Below are 20,052 nucleotides of genomic sequence, written 5' to 3'. Positions count from 1 at the left end.
TAACTCCTCCTTCTTGGTCTTTCTTTTGGTTTATAACTTCTGTAGGTGTTATTCTACATGACACATTTATTAGATTAACCTTCTTGTTTTCAGTTTTGTAATATTGCAGAGTGTAAGACTCATCCAAGCTTTTACTACAGGAGACCCAGGGGCTCTGGTTTGCCTCCTCATAAGTATGAGAGACCATGTTTGAGCAACAGAAACTGCAGCAGTCCAGTGTCAGCTTAAAATATTGTTCTTCCCACACCTTCATGAGTTCCAGACAAGGGCAGCAAAGATGAAAATGAAAAGGTTGAAAACCCCATTTGACTTTGTCCCATTCATAAAAAGACATGTCTTCTAAAGAAGTGCATCAGCTTCAGAAAGAAACCGATGCAGATCAAACAGTGAATCCTACAACAGTTTCTTCTACAAAGACATCTGCAAAGAAGGCCTCTGGGACAAGTTGTGTGCGAAGATATGCCTCGTGAGCATTTATCCCGAGGGTCAAACAGAGAAAACCGTAAAGGTGTATGCCATCCGGGACTTTCAGAGCAACTGATCACTTGCAAGTTCACAACTCTTTGATCTGCTCTTTTTAAATAGAAATACTTATCCCTACATCTTGGCTCATCTTTCCAGATTGCAACATGTGTATTTATCTTGCGGAGACGCGATGTCACCAGTACAATGTACTGGACGCAGTGAATCCGCACAGTTCAGTGGTCACATGTGCAGTCACCAGCGTTCAATAGCCGACAGTGGACGTGTGCTGTGTCCAAAGCGCTGCCAATACCTGACCGTGTGCACCTGGCCTAAGAAAATAAATCAGTCAATTTCAGAAAAAAAAAAAATTCCTTTGACCTCTGCTTGTGTCAGTGCAGTCTGTGGCCCCGTAGGGGATTTATATGAATCCTATCTTAGGGGGATTCAGGAAGAGCCCCCAGACGCACTGCACAAGTGCAGTGTGAACAGGGCTTAATATACTATTGTGTGGAACAGTGCCATCTACTATACTATTCCGCACTGTCCCAAAACAGCAGCCAGACATGGACACCGGCCACAAGACACTTTTTTTTATAAATCAATTGCTGTCGTTTTTAAGCATTTCTTTCCTTATTCAAATGAATGGGACACAAAAATGCAAGTGAAAAGGCTGCACAAGTGCAGAATATTTCCTGCCAACACTGTAGATCAATCCGCAGCAAAAATGGTGCGTGTGAACCGACACTACAGGGGTTTTCTGAGAATGTAAAAATAATTAGCATGAAGTGATAAATCCCATGCAGCTCCAGCAATGATGCTTCGGGGGTCTCCCCCAGTCTCAGCACTGGGCTGCATGAGTCTTGTGACTCCGGGGGTCTCCCCCAGTTTCAGCACTGGGCTGCATGGGTCTTGTGGCTCCGGGGGTCTCCCCCAGTCTCAGCACTGGGCTGCAGGGGTCTCGTGGCTCCGAGGGTCTCCGCCAGTCTCAGCACTGGGCTGCAGTGGTCTTGTGGCTGCACCTTACATTATAGCTGCATAGTGAATAATAACCATTAGGGAACCTGAACCATCGACCACGGAGCTAGAGGGGATTTAGCACAGTAGGGACATGTAGGACTTTTTTTAAAACTCTTTTTTTACTCCTCTGTTTGTGAGGTAGGATGTAGAAAAAGACGGCAAATCTGCTAATGTTTTCTATTATGTGACTGTACGGCCCATTCACACAACCTATCATGTTTTTCACAGATGCCACGTGTGCGCTATTGACCTATGGTGCTGCACTCATGTCCATGTTTTCCCAGCAGCACAGATGACAAGGACCAATAAAAGTCTATAAGTCCGTGTGCCATATGTGTGATGCACGTGTGCTGTACGTGTGCCGGACATGTGCAGTCTGTGTTTAACATGGAAAGTATATGAGAAGCTTTGTAATTTCATTTCCATTATCCATACTGGAAAACACGGATGGCACATGGATGGCACACTGATTGAAAACACTGGTGACACCGATATCGGTGTAACATGTACGTGTTTTATATGGACATGGGGGCTCCACTTTGAATTTTGCCTAGGGTCCCAATTTGTCTAAAACCATCCCTGGGTGTTACAGATGTCTCTGTGAAAAAAGCCAATGGGCTTATGGTATCTATGCTTGAGAACAATCTGAAGATACCCTTACCCACTCTCGTCAAGTTCAACCAGATACCTTCCAGTATACAGGAAATCCCAATGCCAGAAGCTGCTCTTCATCACCCTCATCTACTGAATTTAGCCAACAAGATACCAGCCTTTGACAACAGTTCAGATATACTGATTTTGCATGACAGAGACATTCTCCGTCTACACAAAGTATGTCAGCAAATTAATGGACCACATGATGCTCCATTTGCCCAATGCTTTGATCTGGGCTGGGTTATCATATGCAAATTCTGCACAGATAAGATGAAGAGGCCCACAAAGATTTCCTCATGTAAGACTCATATCTCGCGAAATGGTCACAGCACTTAATTTCAGCCATGCCCACAACATTACTGGGTAAAGGATGAAGCTGAGTGACAGTAAGTGACAGCAAGAAACCCCTGACAACATGAACAAATTCCTGTCCTGTGCTGACAACCTGGAGTCAACGGTGTTCAATTCTACAAATGAAGACAACAAATTGGCACCTGCAAGGGTGGACAAAGAATTCATAATTGCTGATTCCAACAGCAGGGTAGCACCTTTACCCTTTTCTCCAAGAACGAAGTTGTGGAATAATCTGAAGCAAGCAATTGCAAGGATTTCCTCCTTAACCTCTTTACCTCCAAAAGTGACTTGCACGTTAATGACCAGGCTAATTTTTTCTATTCTAACCACTGTCACTTTATGTGGTTATAACTCTGGAACACTTCAATGGATCCTGAAGATATTGAGACTGGTTTTTTTTGTGACATATTGTACTTCATGATAGTGGTAACATTTATTCAATATGACTTGTGTTTATTTTTTTTTTTAAATAGAAATTTGGCAAAAAATGAAAAAAAATCGCAATTTTTAAAGTTTGAATTTTCATGCCCTTAAATCTCAGAGATATGTCACACAAAAAAGTTAACAAATAAAATTTTCCACATGTCTACGTAACATCAGCACAATTTTGTATTTTTTTGATAGGAAGGTACAAGGGTTAAAAGTTAATCAGTGATTTTTTCATTTTTCCAACAAAATTTACAAAACCTTTGTGGAAATTTTTGAATGTGGTAAAAACAATTAGCATTTAACTTTTTTTCACAAAAAAATTACTTCAGATCCAATTTTGTTTTAGTTTGACAAGAGTAACAGAAAACAATGGACCCAAATGGACCCAAAAATGTGTTGTGTAATTTCTCTTGAGCATGCTGATACCCCATATGTGGGAGAAAACCACTGTTTGGGCACACAGCATAGCTCGGAAGAGAAGGAGAGCCATTTAACTTTTTGAATGCCAAATTTTCTGAAACAATTGGCGGATGCCATGTCGCATTTGGAGAATCTCTGACATGCCTAAATATTGAAAATCCCCCATAAGTTACACCATTTTGGAAACTAGGTCCCTTAGAAAAATATTCTCGATGAGTGGTAAACACATTGAACCCTTAGGTGCTTCACAGAAGTTTATAACATTTCGCCATGAAAATAAAAAAAATCACATTTTTCCCACAAATATGTTTTTAGCCCCAAATGTGGAATTTTCATAAATGTAAGAGAAGAAATTGCACTAAACAATTTGTAGTGCAATTTCTCCTGAGAACGCCGAAACCCCATATGAGGGATAAAACTACTGTTTGGGCACACAGCAGTACTGGGAAAGGAAGGAGTGTCATTTGACTTTTTGAATGTAAAATTTCCTGGAATCATTAGCGGTTGTCATGTCCCATTTGGAGAACCCCTGATGAGCCTAAACAGTGGAAACCCCCCACAAGTGACCCCATTTTGGAAAGTAGAACCCTCAAGGAATGTATTTGGATGTGTAGTGAGCAACTTGTAACACCAGATGCTTTATAGAAGTTTATAACGTTGAGCCGTGAAAATAGTAAAATCATATTTTCCCAACAAAAATTTTACTTTGAGCCCCACATTTTGCATTTTCATAAGGGTAACAGGAGAAATTGCACCATGCAATTTGTTGCTCAATTTCTCCTGAGTATGCTGATACCCCATATGTGGGGGAATACTAATTTTGATGCACAGTGTAAAACTCAGAAGGGAAGAGGCGCCATAAAGCAGTTCAGATTTTGTTGGAATCTTTTGAAGGTGCCATGTCACATTGACAGAGCCCCTAAGGTGCCAGAGCAACAGAAACTCCCTTTATGTGAACTCATTTTACAAACTACACTCCCCAATGAATTCATCTAGGTGTGCATTGGTCATATTGACACTACATGTGCCTCATAGAATTTTATGCCGTTGAGCGGTGAAAAAAGAATAATTACATTTCTTCCACTAAAATGATGTTTTAGCCCCAAGTTTTCAATTTTTCTAAGGGCTAATAGAAATTTATTTTTACAACAAACTGAGGTCCATTATTTCCTGAGTGCGCCAATACCCTATATGTGGCTGTACAGTTCTACTTAGCGATACGGGGAGACTTGAGAGGGGCATAGCGCTATTTGCCTCCTGGAGCGCTGATTTTCCTAGAACAGTTTGTGGATGCCATATACAGAGCCTCTAATTGCTAGAAGAGCAGTATCCCCCTTAAAGTGACCCCATTTTGGGAATTTATCTTCAGGTGTAGTGCCAATTTTGACTCCATGTGTATTTTACAGAAAAAAGCAGCAATGAATGTTGCCAAGTAAAAATTACAAACTGCCGTTGTAGTGACAGTACGCTGTAGTGACCAGTACACTGCAGTCACCAGTACGTTATGCCCAGCTCATGCTTCTGGAGACTTGTGGACACTATATGTAACTTAACTACACTGTGGGGCTCAGAAGGGAAAGGGAATTTGGATTTGGAAGTGGAGAATTGCTAAATTTCTTTTGGAGGGTGAAGAGCAATTTCGCTTTTCCAGAGCCTATGTACTACCAGTAACGTGGAAGCCCCCTATATTTATGTTAACAGATGAGAGACCTAAGTGTGGACCTGCTTTTTTTTGTTGATTGAAGTTGAAGTTTTTATTGGGAACATTTTCCATAACGTCTGGAATCACATTTTATCTGGCGCTCTATGGAGTGCACTTACTTTGGGGTTTCCATCTAAATCTCTGAGTGACGTAATTCAGAAGAAACCCCTGAGGGATCGATTCACTATAAAGAGTCAGCACAGTTACTCTGGACTCCATCTGGCCTCTGTTCAGTGGTGTCCTTCTTTTCAGATGTGCACAAAACTGTGGCCGACGGCACTTTTATGCAATCCTAAAAAGATGGACACCGCCAGATCACAGGTCAGGCGACGTCCACAAGAGCATTCATCTGATTCATTATAGAGAAACTTCCATGGAAGGTTCCGTCTGAATCATGTATTTCAGAGATTTACAATAAACCTCAGCGTATTGCACAGGATAGATGTGCGCTGAGCCTTACTGTGATCTTTGAGAGACAGAATGAAAAAATCAACTGCATTGCAATGCATAAAGCATTGTTTTTGCTTTGTTTTTTATTTATTTTTTATTGTGTTTACTAAATGGGTTACCTAGTGGGACAGTTTTATAGCTCAGGTTGTTCCAGGCGTGGCGATACCAAATATGTGTTCTTTTTTTGTCATAGAAATATTTATTTATGGGTACAATATCTTCAGACTTTTTAATTACCTTACTCCACACCTGAATGCACTTAGTTGTACATATATTGCATAGTACAAGTCTGCAATGACTTTAGTCTGCTGTGTGATTCCTATAAGTGTGTCCTAGAAGTGTGAAGATTAATTTTAGAATTAAAACCAGAATTGAACCAGAAGGAAACTGAAGGTAACTGGCCAGTCATTGTAAACAATGTTTCTGTTTGTTTTCACTTTCACCCCTATAATCCTTCACTTTCTGCAAACTCCCCTAATCCCTACTCCTAGTAAAGAACTGTTCATCTCCTCTTCAATCCACCCCATCTATCTCCCCTCCTCCTCAGAACTGTTCCTGAACATACAATCCTCTGTCTCAAAGCACAGACAGACCCCTCATGCCCTTCTGCTCCCACCTGCTAACACTTTCTCTGCTCCTTCTCACTGCTGGTGATATCTCTCCAAATCCTGGTCCTCCTCACCACATCCCCACAGGCAGTTCTACCTCCCATACACGCTCTATCACAAATTTCCGTAACCTCTCTAACCTTATACCCATTCGCCCAGCCCCCACTTCCCCAGTCCCACTAACAGGAGCTCTGTGGAACGCTCGCTCTGTCTGCAACAAGTTTTCCTACATCCACAATCTTTTTGTTACTACAAAACTTTCCTTCCTCGCCATCACTGAAACCTGGCTTACCCCTTCTGACACAGCGTCTCCTGCTGCACTTTCCTATGGTGGCTTCCACCTTTCTCACACACCCCGCTCCAGCAGCAAGCATGGCGGAGGAGTTGGTTTTCTCCTGTCAGATAACTGCTCCTTCACCCCAATCCCACTGCCACCCTCTGTTACCCTCCCTTCCTTTGAGGTGCACTCTGTGCGCATCTATGCCCCCACCAACCTCCAACTGGCCCTAACTAAGGTCACCAATGACCTATTAACCGCCAAGAGCAAGCGACACTACTCTATCCTCCTCCTCCTGGACCTGTCCTCTGCCTTTGACACAGTGGATAATTCCCTATTACTACAGACCCTCTCATCCCTTAGCATCACAGACTTGGCCCTATCCTGTATCTCATCATACCTAACTGACAGAACATTCAGTGTCTCCCATTCACACACCACCTCCTTGCCTCGCCCCCTATCTGTCGGAGTCCCACAAGTTTCAGTTCTAGGGCCCCTGCTCTTCTCCATTTACTCTTTTGGCCTGGGACAGCTCATAGAATCTCACGGTTTTTAGTATCATCTCTATGCTGATGATACACAGATCTACATCTCTGGACCAGACATCACCACCCTACTAACCAGAATCCCTCAATGTCTATCCAATATTTCATCCTTCTTCTCCACTAGATTTCTAAAATTTAACATGGACAAAACAGAATTCATTGTCTTTTCCCCATCTCACGTGATCCCCCAATGAACCTATCCATTACAGTAAACGGCTGCACACTGTCCCCAGTACCATAAGCTCGCTGTCTCGCAGTAATCCTTGACACTGATCTCTCCTTCAAACCGCATATCCAAGTCCTTTCCACTTCCTGCTGCCTTCAACTCAAAAATATTTCACGGATCCGTACATTCCTAAACCAAGAATCTGCAAAAACCCTAGTCCATGACCTCATCATCTTCCGCCTCGACTACTGTAACCTCCTGCTCTGTGGCCTCCCCTCTAACACTCCCGCACCCCTCCAATCTATTCTAAACTCTGCTGCCCAACTAATCCACCTGTCCCCCCGCTATTCCCTTGCCTCTCCCCTCTGTCAATCCCTTCACTGTCTCCCCATTACCCAGAGACTCCAGTACAAAAGCCCAACCATGACATACAAAGCCATCCACAACCTGTCTCCTCCATACATCTGTGACCTCGTCTCCCGGTACTTTCCTGCACGCAACCTCCGATCCTCACAAGATCTCCTTCTCTACTCCCCTCTTATCTCCTCATCCCATAATCGCATACAAGATTTCTCCGACCGACCAAACCACTGCACGACCAGCTCTATCTTCACCTACTGTATCCTCACCCATCCCTTGTAGATTGTGAGCCCTCGCGGGCAGGGTCCTCTCTCCTCCTGTACCAGTTGTGACTTGTATTGTTCATGATTATTGTACCTGTTTTTACTATGTATACCCCTCCTCACATGTAAAGCGCCATGGAATAAATGGCACTATAATAATAAATAATAATAATTATTATTATTATTATTATTTAAAAAAAATATTTTTTACTTTTTTTTTTACCTTTTTTACTTTGTCTCACTATGGTGCAGGCTGATCGCTTGTATAGCATGGGGATACAGCAGCATCCCCATGCTATGCAAAATGTCAGCTCTGCACTGACAGAGAAAGTTGCTGATCATGCACTGCTTTAATGACCCGGATGTCGTAATGACGACATTAGATCATCATAGAAACAATCGGGACCCTGCCGCAGGGTCTCGGATCCAAAAGCAGAGGGGCTGTCATCCCTCTGCCTGCTCCCGAAATGCTGCGATTGCATTTAGGGGGTTAAAGTGCCTGGAGTGGTGAGGGACCGCTCCTGGTACTTATTACCTAGTGTCAGCTGTGAGAAACAGCTGACACCCAGGGGCAATCGTGCGCGCACAGCCTGTGTGCATGGATGATCGCGTAGATGTAGTAATCCGTCCCTGGTCAAATAAGGCCCAGGGCAAAGGGACATATTATTACGTACTATGTCATAAAGGGGTTAAAACACACCCTGAAGAGGAAACCAGAGATGTAGAAACATTTCATCAACTTCATACAGAAAATCTTTGACAGAGATCATGCAGAGCCTGCACCACCACTAAAGGAAGAAGAAAGTTGGTACCCTCCATTCTTTTCCATCTATCATCCTCGCAAACTTTATTAAATCAGAGTGTTTTTTTATTCCAGTGCCCAGTATGAAGGCATCTCTCAATAATTTGCTCCTCACTTGGCTAACCTAAACAACAGTTTTCTAGTAAAAATGATTTGCTTCAGACTACTCACGTACTGTGGCAATCTATGAACTGAGCTGGACAACTCAAGATGGTGAGAGAGTACGTATATGATGCTCGTCTATTTGTGGAGAAGAACTTTTATGCCGATGATGGACTTAAGTCTTTGCACAAAGTGAAGAGTCAATTGATATGCTCTCTAGAACACAGAAAATGCTGTCTGCATCAAACCTCAGGCTTTATAAGATCATCTCCAACAGCCAGGAGGTAATGAAGGATTTGCCATTTGAGGACTTCTCAACGAGTATAAACCTCTGGGTTCTGATGTTCCTCCTATGCAACGCAGTCTTGGTCTGCTGTGGGACATTAAACAGGACAGGTTCACATTCCAGGTGTCAATTGGCTATAATACCCTTTCAGAAAACAAGGAATCTTTTCTGTTGTAAATAGCATCTACAATCTTTTTGGGTTTACAGCATCCATTAGTATTCAAGGCAAGATACTGCTGAGCCAGTTTACCACTGAGAACACAGAATGGGACACTCAACTACCATCCCAGAAACAACAGATGTGAGACATGGAAGAAGTCTCTGAAGGCTACATAGTTACATAGGTTGATAAAAGACCTAGGTCCATCAAGTTTATCTTTTCTCCAGCAATAATACATTTTGTAACTAAATTAACTATAACTCACAATGTAATGTGTAATCATCCAGCCTTTTTTGAAAAGCTTTTTCTCTTGATGCTAACAGAGCAAATGACCTTGACGCCGATTAGGAGATCAGGCCAGCCTTCTCTACACGCCGCACATCTTTGGTACCAAGGTTGAAGCTGAGACCTCGTTGCTTAGGATGCCACTTGAGTTGGTCATTGGTCTTGCAGGCTGGTACTCACCTGATGTACATCGCTCAGTGCCTCATAAGAGAAGGCATCATGTGAAGCAAGACACTACTATTGGACACAGCTTAAGGTTAGGAGCATACCTGCACATACAGTTCCTCCAGCTATGTTAGGACATGGAACTTTCACCATTTGAATTTTTGGTTTTGGTGGAAGAGTTGCATGTTGTGGCTTCCCCAATCCGAAGATGGGTTTCTGATTTGAATTTGGACTATCCTATTGTTGTAGACTACAGGCCACCAACCACGAATTTGAACTTTACAACTGTTTATAGCTTTATTGTTGCATGCTTGTGTTTTCTCTTTGTCTTTGAGGTTTCAAGAATGGCTGCAGATATCCTTGGAAAACATCATATCTAAATGGGATCATCATAAAATGTAAAGATTTCAGATGGGGAGTGTCATGTCCCACAAGTTGGGAATGATACAGACAGTATTGTATTGTCATTATATTGTGCTGTTTCATTGCAATGCAATAATGCTTGTCCCTCTTTAGAAGCTTGTCCTTCCTCTCTCCATCTTTCCCTCTAGCTGTGATGTAGTTCTGAGGTCTGTAACCCCTCCCTTATTCCTCATTCTTCTTCCTCAATTATTGTCTGATAGCTATCTTAGAAGCTCACGTGTTTGCAACACTGGTTCGACAAAGTATTTTTTACCTACGGTATGTGTGCATAACTTCAAGAATTCAGCTGAAAAATAAATTTTCTGGAATCTTCATACTGGTTCATACTGAGGCAGCCTAGAAACAGTGTCTCAAGCGCCCTAAACTTGCAGCTTTGTTATGGAGTCAGAAAAAGAGTTCTGTCCAGTCACTGACAGGTTAGTAATTAACTTAAGAATTTAGCACCCTCAAACAATATGGGAATGAAATATAGGATAACTATGTAACCTAAACATCTTGATTGATATTTATTAATTCCCTGGTCTTCTCCATGTTTTGGAGATTGTTATTGAATTGGTCGACTAAAAGGAAAATACTGCTTTGATTTCTGCATGGTAGTTTACCATGCTGCTATAGCAACAGGTAACAATCCAAGGGTCTTTATTATGCTGTAGTTCAGAATAATTCTTGACATAAGCAATATGAACAGCTGAAATCTTTGTGCAACATGTGCTGACACAGGAATTTATACATGTACACATACACATATACAGTACACACATATTCACACATGTACATACACAAGCTCATGTACAGTACACACATGTAGAAACACATGGTGGCGAATACATTAGTGGATTGTAATACTGGAGAAAATGTAATTGCTCTTACTATACACATGGATGAGAGTAAAGAGAGGACCTCGCTTACCACGAGCTTACACTTTACAGGTGAGAGAGAGACATGACCCAGCTGACCATAAGAGCTTATACTCTACAGGAGACATTGGACCCAGCTGACCATATGACCATAAGAGCTTATACTCTACAGGAGAGATTGGACCCAGCTGACCATAAGAGTTTATACTCTACAGGAGACATTGGACCCAGCTGACCATATGACCATAAGAGCTTATACTCTACAGGAGAGATTGGACCCAGCTGACCATAAGAGCTTATACTCTACAGGAGACATTGGACCCAGCTGACCATAAGAGCATTGCACCTAGCTGACCATAAGATCTTACATTCTACAGAAAACAGAGAGTATCCTGCTGACTATAAGAGCTTACATTCTATGTAAGTGAGAAGGAGAGGACCCCCACTGATCATTAGAAGAGAGAACCTTAGAGAGTCTGGAGGTGAAAATGACCCTGTCATTAAACTGTGCTGCGCTGAGAACTGCTGATCTCTGATGGTCCAGGTACTGACCACCACTGTATAAGGTAGGATATTCTGCTCTATGTCATAGCTTTTTGCCAGTCATTGCACTGGCTGCCCATTCATTATAGGATCCAATTCAAACTGCTTGTTTTCACCAACAAAGCTCTCCACAGTGCGGCACCCCCTACATCTCCCTCCTCCCTAATTTCTGTTTATAAGCCTAGCCGCTCATTATGCTCTGCAAATGAGTTTCGACTAACCTCTACACTAATCCGTACCTCCCATTCCTGGCTCCAAGACTTCTCCCTCTTTGTACCAATCCTCTGGAATTCTCTACCTCAAGAAATTAGGACTATCCACAACGCACACAGTTTAGGCACTCCCTTAATACACATCTGTTCAGAGCGGCCTATGACATTCCCTAATGAAAGTAATTTTATATGCCTGTGTATATGTGTGTGTAGCCCATTCACTATCTGAGAATCGCCCTCCATCAGACTCCACCGTACCCAATAGCACCACAAATACTGGCTTGTGACCAGCTCATGCAGCCTTTATCTATCCTCAAGATGGCTGGAACATCATTGTAAATAAGCTCCTATACTTTGTGTCTCCCTCCACCTCATTGTAGATTGTAAGCTCTCATGAGCAGGGCCATCTTATTTTGCTTTAATTATTGTATTATCTTTAATGTTGTTACTTATGACTTGTATATGAACTCTTAAACTGTAAAGTGCTGCGGAATTTGTTGGCACTATATAAATAAAGATTATTATTATTGTAGTTGCAGGACATTATGGGAAAGCCCACATGACAATGCAAAATGATTAGTGATGAGCGAATATACTCGTTACTCGAGATTTCCCGAGCATGCTCAGGGGTCCTCCAAGTATTTTTTAGTGCTCAGAGATTTAGTTTTTATTGCCGCAGCTGAATGATTTACATCTGTTAGCCAGCATAAGTACATGTGGGGATTCCCTAGCAACCAGGCAACCCCCACATGTACTTATGATGGCTAACAGATGTAAATCATTCAGCTGATGCAATAAAAACGAAATTTCCGAGCACTAAAAAATACTCGGAGGACCCCTGAGCATGCTCGGGAAATCTCGAGTAATGAGTATATTCGCTCATCACTAAAAATGATATTTGCCTGCTCTTTTATGCTTTATCAGTGTTGGAAATTGTGCCAGACAAGATTTTTTTTTTGATGAATCGCGAATCAAATCTCAAAATGTTCGAATTCGCATGAAACCACTAATTTCCGAAAATTTGGTTCAAACTCGATCCTCAGCTAATTGATCCGCTTGTCTTTAATACACATACATACACATGTAGTCACACATGTACATGTATACGTATTTGTATGTGTACACGCACAAACACATATACACATACGTATACACATATACACATATTTTTATGTGTACACATACATGTGCACATTCACACACATGCATACGCACATGTGGACATTATACACAACTATAGCTCTACATTCCCAGTTCTAACACAATTTTACATTTAAAATGAAAAAAAGAAACATGACCTGGACCTATTCCATGCCTTTTGGCTTTTCTCTGCACTTGGCAAGCAGATGTCATAGTGTGATACATCCAATCATCAGAGGGATGTCTCAGACCAGAGCCCTGCTTCAGACAGAGATCTGAAGAAAGAAGGAGAGAGGGGGGAAAAGAGAGAAGCAAAGTAGAGAGGAGGGGCTGTGAACCAGAAGCAGAGAAAAGTGTTACCATGAGGGTAGCATAGGTAAAGGAGAAGCTGAGAGACAGAGCAGGAAAGTAACAACTGAAAAAGGAGCTTTGCACAGACATAGATAACATGTGAAATGGGACTAAGCACGATGTGCCTGAGAGTGTAACGTAGACTTCAGCAGGGGATCATCTCTTGTCTATAGGGTGTCAGGAGAGGAGCCACACAGTGACAAGCGCGTCTCCAACAAGAGCAGCACATTCAACGTCTCCAAAGCAGCCTGGAACAGGTAATTCCCACATATCATTCCCTGTCTTTACTACTACGCAAATGTATTACAGGAAAATTATATATATATCATATTTTTTTTCCTTTAGATATGTTACTACTTAAATCTAGATAGAGTCTTATAATACGGTATCATGATGAGTTTTACCAAATCTCAAATACAGCTCAGCTACATCTGGCAAACTCAGCTCTGCCATGAGATTATCTATTCTAATCGATCTCTGTATATTTCATTGCAGAAGATGAACTATATATATTGTATGTGATAGTGTGTGATGACAGATCTCCTACTAACTGTATATAATATACACTGTGCACTGTGTGCATGAGCAATTTATGAAGAAGAGTCACGCTTATCTCTATTGTCTGTAGACTGTTGGCTTTTCATGTGTTCGCAGTGTATGTATGTTTTGTGCTTTGTTTATGGATGTAATGTTTTGATGAAAGAAATTATTAGTGATAGGTTACATTCTGAGATTTGTTTCGCGGAGATCTGTGTATAGAAGACATCTAATGATAATGGAAAAACAAAATATAGAAGCAATCAATTAATGTAGATGGTTGATTATTAGTGCCACCAGTCATGAATAAATGATCAATATGCTCAGCCTCAGGGACTGAGACAGAAATGTGAATTAATGCTTATTAAAAGTGGCACATTAGTGCTGTAGATGCATAAAGCTAAGACACCTGCTAACTGTAGGACCTGGTGTAACATCTTATTTACGCTGTCCACGTTAAGACTGAGCTATTAGCTCCTTCAGTGAAGTGCTTGATCTTGATGTGAAAGCTACTTGTATCCTCTTGTGTTATTGGGAACAGTAGTGTGTGCTAACCATGGTGATAATAATCAGCACACATTAGTCCCAGATTTACATGGCAACATGTGCCAGAACTCCAGAACTTCTTCGTTTCCATAGGTACACTTATCTGTATACTCCGATATAACAAGTACTATAAATGCCTAGATAATAAATGTATGAAACATGGAACTGGACACATTATCGAAAGTTGTCTGAATACTCCTTAAAGGAACTTGTAGTGCAATCTGCAGGCTGAATTGCATAGAGCAGGTTTATGGCAAAAGATTCATTATAACCTGTGATTAAATCTCTGCATATTCTGGGCTTTTCAGTCAAGTAGGCAGTTTTAATGACTGAGAGGATGTCAATCTCAACAACAGACCCTACCATGATGCCTACAGATGCCTACAGATTGGACTTCTGCATTTTCAATGTGAAGGGCTGACTTTAACGTACCACTCTACTATTGTAAACAATATGTGGACAGTTATTAGGCAATTTGTTTGTACTGTGCTGCTGAATATGTTTGCTCTATTTAAATAAAATTATTATTATAATTTGTATTTTTGCAGACTAATTTTATTCTTGAACATCACCAATGCTGTCAATCAATCAAAACAATAATAAACCTGAAATATTTAAGAAAGCAGAAGTATGGTTTTGTGTTTCTTAGGAGAATATCTATATGTGCAAAATTATTGGACAACTATTATTGCCCAGAATTATTTTGCAACTAAATTTGAAAAACCTTTCCAATTTCAGTTATTTTTATCTGTTAAAGTGAGAATAATAGCCAAACAATGCAACATAAACAGAAATACACTTCTGACATTTAAAAAAAATCATCAGTGACCAATATAGCCGCACATACTTTCAATAACAGCCATAAGCCTTCCATCCATGGAGTCTGTTAGTTTCTTAATCTGTTGATAATCAACTTTCTTGGGCAGCACCAACCACAGCTTCCCAGACACTGCTCAGAGAGGTGACTGTTTTCCTTCCTAGTACATTTCCCATTTAAGAAGGGTCAACAAGTTCTCAATAAGGATTAGGTCAGGAGAAAAAGGAGCCATGTCATTATTCTTTCACCTTTAAGGCCTTTACTGGCAGCCAAGCAGTGGAGACTTCATTGTTGCGATGGAGCATTGTCCTGCATAAAAATCATGGTTTTCTTGAAAGATGCAGACGTTTTCTTTTCCTGTACCATTGCTTGAAGAAAGTGTCTAAAACTGACAGTGGGTTTGGCATGTGATTTTGGGTCCATCTATAATCAGAAAAGGTCCATGTATCTCATCTTTAATAATACCATCCCATAGCAGTACCCCTCCTCGACCCTGCTGGTGTCTGAGTAGAAGTTGAGATCTTTACCCATTACTGATTCAGCCACAGGCCCATCCATCTGACACGTGAAGATTCACTCTCATCTCTTCAGTCCATAAAACCTCTGAAAAATCTGAACTCTGCTGACTATTTGCAACAAAACTTTTGATGGTTTTATGATAATGACGTAATATCTTAGCAGTTTCAAGAAAACTGGATCTCTCTGAGACTTTTAACAACAATTCTTGACGTTTCAGAGTCAGATAAATCTTTTTTTATTGACCCATTTTTGCCCGAGGAAAACCAGCTGACTAATAATTTTGCACGCCTTGAGAAAGGGTGTTGTATCTTTAGGCTGCACCCTCCATAATTACACAAATACACATCACCTGATCTGCTTCATCCAAAAAGCAACACCAATTCTGTCATGGCGGTAACCTGTATGCCTCCTCAGCATTGCCCTACTCACAGTGGTAATCACATAGCTCGCTGTGTTTTGCCTCTTGCAGCTCTGCTGCATCTTGGGTGGTTTCCTTTTGCCTTAGTGGTGTGTGGCTGGTTTCTGCAGAAATTTAACCCTGATGTGCCCTGCAGAGATTAGGTTCCCTGGCCAATCCCGTGTCACCAGGCTCTATATCTGGCAGCTCCTCTTAACAATCTTTGCCCAAAAGTTGTTTCCTAGCTTTTTTGTCCTGCTAATGAACAGTATGTGCTTAAGTGTTAATGTTTCTTGTGTTACTGACCCAACTTGCCTACCCATCCAGTCTGACCTGTCCGCTCCTGACTTCGGATATGTATTCTGACTCTGTGCTACCTGCCCCGACCTCGGACCTTCTGACCACATTTTTGTCTTTGCTCTTTGCCCTTTGTCTTTGCTTTTTCCTCTTTTTCCTCTTTTTCGCCCAATACGTGGCGCAGTTGGTTCACACCCACCATCATTACAGCTTGGAGTTGGAAAATCTGCATAACAAATGATGATAAATTTAAAATACTTACTTGACTAATAATTGTTAACACAGTGTACAGTATATATACATGTATATGTATATACGTAGATATATATACAGTTGTGCTCAAAAGTTTACATACCCTGGCAGAATTTTTGCTTTCTTTTTTTCAGAGAATTTGAATGATAACACCAAAACTTTTTCTCCATTCATGGTTAGTGGTTGGGTGAAGCCATTTATTGTCAAACTATTGTGTTTTCTCTTTTTAAATCATAACAACAACCCAAAACATTCAAATGACCCTGATCAAAAGTTCACTTTCCCATTTCTTAATACTGTGTATTTCCCCCTCTAACATCAGTAACAGCTTGAAATCTTTTGTGATAGTTGTGGATGAGGTTCTTTATTTTCTCAGATGGTAAAGCTGCCTACTCTTCTTGGCAAAAAGCCTCCAGTTCCTGTAAATTCCTGGGCTGTCTGGCAGAGTGGCTCAATGATATTGAGGTCAGGAGACTGAGATGGCCACTCCAGAACCTTCACTTTGTTGCGCTGTAGCCAATGACAGGTCGACTTGGCCTGGTGTTTTGGATCGATGTCATGTTGGAACGTCCAAGTACGTCTCATGTGCAGCTTGCTTGCTGATGAGTGCAAATTTTTCCCCAGTATTTGCTGATAATGTTCTGAAATATCAACCCCACACATAACAACTACCAAGTGGGTGTGGATTGTTGACATATGTGAGGTTCTTCAAAACTTTAAGTACTGCACCAAGATGGAGAGCGCTGATGATGACATTATCAGCATAACTATCCTGCTTCTCTGTCTATTAAAATGTGCTGGAACTTTTTTCCTCCCTTTGCTATTAATATGTTTGCTGCATAATCTCAAAGAGGAAGCCAAGCAGATGGTTATGGAGTAAGATTTTGCAGTGTCTTATACCACACAGCCCAGCCTCACACAATATTCTCAGGCCACATTGGGTGATGATGAGGAACAGGAGGAGGAGCAGGAGGAGGAGGAGAGGATGGTTACTGTTCTTCTTGGTGAGGACACTGAACGTTTGACTCTTTGTAATCTGCCACACATGGCAGAGTTCATGTCCAGATGCCTTTCTAAAGACCCTTGCATGAAACACATATTGTTCTACATGAAATATTGGCTGTACACCTTTCTTGACCTAAGGCACAAGGAGAAATTTGCTGCTATCATGTTGGAGGCAGACGATCCATTTTCAGTGCATGCATGCCAAAGGGCCATTGTGGAAGACTTTCTAAAAAGATTACTCTCAGACAACGCTCTTGGCACACCAGGTGCAACTCAGAGAGGGGAAAAATGTCCACCAACTTGGCCATTTTATTTAAACTGTCACATCAGCAAGGTCTATCTGTCAGTGTAACTATGACAAGGAGGGAGAAGTTGACCAAGATGGTAAAGGACTACTTAAGTGACTATACCAGCGTACTTCCTGATTCTTCAGTGCACTTTAACTATTGGTTGTCCAAGCTTGCACACTTGGCACGACCTCTCCTTGTATGCCTTGGAAGTGCTTCCATGCACTGCTGCAAGTGTGTTGTCTGAGCGGGTTTCTAGTTCGGCAGATGCAATCATAACGGATAGGGGCACATGGCTGTCAATGGAAAATGCAGACAGGCTGACTCATCTAAAATTGACCAAGGGCTGGATTTTCTCTGACTTTGTAATCCCTACTGATGACAGCAACATCATGTAAATGCATAGTACTTAATCCAAATGAAACACATGTGTACCACTTTAAGGGAATGAGTGCATACTAATAAATGCTATCAGCTGCTCTTACCCATGATCTCCACTGGAGGACACCATGTGAGCAGCCCCAACGCGCGTTTCGCGTGGGCTTCTTCGGGGGGCCCAAATTTCTACTTTCAATCTCTATATATTCTATTATTATAATTTTTTTGATTGTGCTCCAATATGCTCCACACAATTCTACAGATTTCAGCCTTACACAGAATAATAATATGAGTAATGAAACATGCTTTATATACAGCTTTGGCAAAAATTAAGAGACCACTGAAAAATGTTCAGTTTGTCTGATTTTTCTCTTTATATATATATATACTTTATATATATATTTTTTTTTTGAGTAAAATATAAATTGTTCTTTTATTCCATAAACTTCTAATAACATGTCTCCGAATATCCAAGCAATAAATTTTGTATTTTTTTTCTGACAAAGAAAAATGGTAAAAAAACCAAAAACAAAACGTTCTTTCAGACCTCAAATAATGGAAAGAAAACAAGTTCATAATCATTTAGAAACAACAATACTAATGTTTTAACTTAGGAAGAGTTCAGAAATCAAGATTTTGTGGAATTATCATGATTTTTAATGACAACTTTCATGTGTCTTGGCATGCTTGCCACCAGTCTTTCACACTGCTTCTGGCGCAAGAATGTAAGCAATTCTTCTTTGTTTGATGGCTTGTGAATATCCATCATACTCTTGATTACATTACAGAGGTTTTCAATGGGGTTCAGGTCTGGAGATTGGGCTGCCCATGACAAGGTTTTGATGTGGTGGTCTCTTAATTTTTACCAGAGCTGTATATGCTGCTAGTTCGAAAATCTTACCCACACAGCCCTTTATAGAGGGAAATTCGACATAATACCTCTGCTAGCAAATGCCTGGGTACAAAATCTGTGTCTGACGGTAAAACCACTGGCCCTTCCCCTGTGTTATGTGCTTCCCAATCTATTGTCCAGGAAGGAGGCGGTGAAGCCTCTTGTCCACAACCTACAGTTGCACAGACACAAACATCAGCAACCACATCCAGTTCATTGTCCCAGCGCAGCGTTCACTTGTCCCTTGTAAGCATATATGTCTATTCGTAAATTGCAAATTGTTAGTTACATAGGGCATACATGTTCATTAGCAATTTACATTGTCCGATGCTGGACAAACACCATTGCTGATCTTTCCAGGCTCCTAAATGAGACTTCCGTCTCTTTATTAAACTGTTGCTTCCGTTGTATTTTCTAAATTTAGGTCCTTACAAAAAAATGGTGGTGGGGTATTGGCCAGTTTATGTACATTTTCAGCACGTCTAAGAGACTAGGTTAATGTGCTCCAATGACCTATTCAGACCGCAGCCTTACACATAATGGAACATGGTCATTGCCACGCTAAGGCCTTTACCTGGGCTCTGTAGCACTGTATGTCACCTGAGTAATACACTCCACAGACCTCAACACTCTCTGGGACATATCCTGTAATTAATCCATTGTGTCTCAAAACCATGCAAAAGAAGATACATCCTGCCTAGTTGGGTAGTTTCCAGAAGAACTGTGTAGGCTTGTGCAGATTGCTCAATGGCACCCTTGTCTCTTTCCCTTGAGGAGGCTGCTTTCAAGTAAAATGAGACTTGTACATGTTCCTGACATGGTTTTGAGGCCTGACAGACTGACCACAATACAGGCCCTTGCTTGCATACACTGTATTCAGAACTTAATTCTAATGCTTTTGGTGTCTGGTATAATCCAATTTACTGACATTGCTCATACAGTTCCCTCAACTCCTGTGTTATATTCACCTTACAGCAGCTTCACCCGCTATGACAGTTGTTCCATTGGGATTCAGTGGCAAAAATTAAAAAGCAGGTTCCACAGCACCTGCTGGCCCTCTGAAGATTTGGAGCAACACGCGACCAATCA

At 41.2% G+C, this 20,052-nt stretch overlaps 1 protein-coding gene across 1 annotated transcript in view; it reads left to right on the top strand.

Annotated features, from left to right (window-relative positions):
* Positions 1 to 12,998: 12,998 nt before the first annotated feature.
* The window catches only part of OPRK1 (opioid receptor kappa 1), a 210,792-nt gene continuing 203,738 nt past the window's right edge, over positions 12,999 to 20,052 (top strand). Inside the window, exon 1 of the mRNA XM_077267725.1 lies at positions 12,999 to 13,293. The gene's annotated coding sequence lies outside the window, so the exon portion shown is untranslated. The remainder of the gene's footprint in view (positions 13,294 to 20,052) is intronic.

This window comes from Ranitomeya variabilis, chromosome 6 (genome assembly GCF_051348905.1).
Source record: "Ranitomeya variabilis isolate aRanVar5 chromosome 6, aRanVar5.hap1, whole genome shotgun sequence".
NCBI classification, from domain to species: domain Eukaryota; kingdom Metazoa; phylum Chordata; class Amphibia; order Anura; family Dendrobatidae; genus Ranitomeya; species Ranitomeya variabilis.
The sequence above is the reverse complement of the archived record's forward strand: the minus strand, read 5'-3'. Positions and strand labels throughout refer to the sequence as shown.